This window comes from Pseudorca crassidens, chromosome 4 (assembly GCF_039906515.1).
Source record: "Pseudorca crassidens isolate mPseCra1 chromosome 4, mPseCra1.hap1, whole genome shotgun sequence".
Taxonomy (NCBI): domain Eukaryota; kingdom Metazoa; phylum Chordata; class Mammalia; order Artiodactyla; family Delphinidae; genus Pseudorca; species Pseudorca crassidens.
The window spans coordinates 90,168,740-90,170,401 of NC_090299.1; positions in this window are offsets into that span (position 1 = coordinate 90,168,740).

The window sequence follows — 1,662 nt, forward strand, 5'->3', positions numbered from 1 at the left end:
AGGGCCATCTGAAAAAAGTATAAAATCCAGCAAAGCAGGACAGGCCATGGACAACTGGGAGCCTTGTTATGCTGATGGGCGGGATGTAAATTGCCAACAGCCACTCTGGAGAAGTGTATGGTGTTTCCTGAAACATCTAAAAAACAAAACAACAGAGCCTAGGGCACTTCCACTTATGGTCCTATAGCTTAGGGAAATTAAAATCAAAAAGACACAGCCACCCCAATGTTTGGGACGGTTCTGTTTACAGGAACCTCGTTTACGGTACAAGTTCAATATCACAGAAAGTGAAAAATGGATAAAGAAGTTGTGGTACTTACCTACAATGCAATATCACTCAGCAATGAAATCTATGTCATCAGGCCCATAGCAGCATAATGAGTGGATTCAGGTACGATGATTCTAAGTGAAATAAGTCACACAGAAAAAGAAACATCATAAGATATCACTACTACATGGAATGTAAACTTGGCTACACAGGAACTGAATTACAAAACAGAACAGGGTCTCAAATGTAGAAAACCAACTTATGCTTCCTTAAGGGGAAAGGTGAGTTGGGGTGCTGCATAAAACCAGACATTGAAATTAGCACAGATATCATTCCATAAGCCAAATATGTAATAGAAAAGAGCTACACTTTGCTCAACGAAGTGGACTCAACACCCCATATTAAACGCCTAAGAATATACCTGACTAGTAAGAATCTTAAAACCTATGGATTTATATATCTCCGAAAGAGAATCAAGCGTGTGTATAGCGGCATAAACGCAGCAGTGATAGGATTGATGAGGTTCGGTGAGCAAATGCAGACCCTTTGAAGTCATATTGCATGGTACCCATTCCATGGGTCTCAACTCTCCAGGTTTAAGGGATTCTTCCTTCAGCTAAAACATGCATGTGGAACCCAGAGTATGATCCACCGTGTGATCGGGAAACGTGTTCAAATGTGTCAGTTTTCGTCCCCTGGTACTCGGGTGCAACATTCCAGACGCTTTACTAACACTCTCCCCACTTGGAGAGTCAGTGCCTTTAACCTCCTGTTTGGCCCAGTTTGCAATTTCTGCGGAAAATGAACAGGAATAGGGAGAACCAATGAGAGACTAGCTGGAGGTGTCTGGACGGGCAAATTTAACTCTCATTTCCCACCAGGAAGAGGAATTAACCAAAGGCTCAGCGTGCCATGCCGGAACAACACTAGGGCCTGAAGCGATGCTGCGGTGTTGCGGCCAGCTCACAAGAAAGCAAGTTGAAGAAAGGAGCTCAGGGGCACTGTAATTCTCAAAACTGCAGAGTTATAAATGACAGCTATCGTCCAAAAATATATTGAAGTAAGGCTGCCAAGAGGACTTGAAAGCGGGGCAGAATTGCAGGAAACCAATTTCAGGAGGTAGACTGGAATTGCATGTAAAGCATAGGAAAAGAGGCAGAACGTCCATAATGATGCACTTGGCCAAAAAGGGCATATGCGATTTTTCCTCAAGAAAAAAAGCCTACGCCCTTTTTGGCCAACCAAGCAAGCTTGCAAAGGAAATCTGCACTACAATGAAGTCTCACTACCCCCCGGTCAAAAGGGTCATCTGAAAAAAGTGTAAAATCCAGAAAGGCAGGACAGGCCATGGAGAACTGGGAGCCTTGTTATGCTGATGGGCGGGATGTAAATTG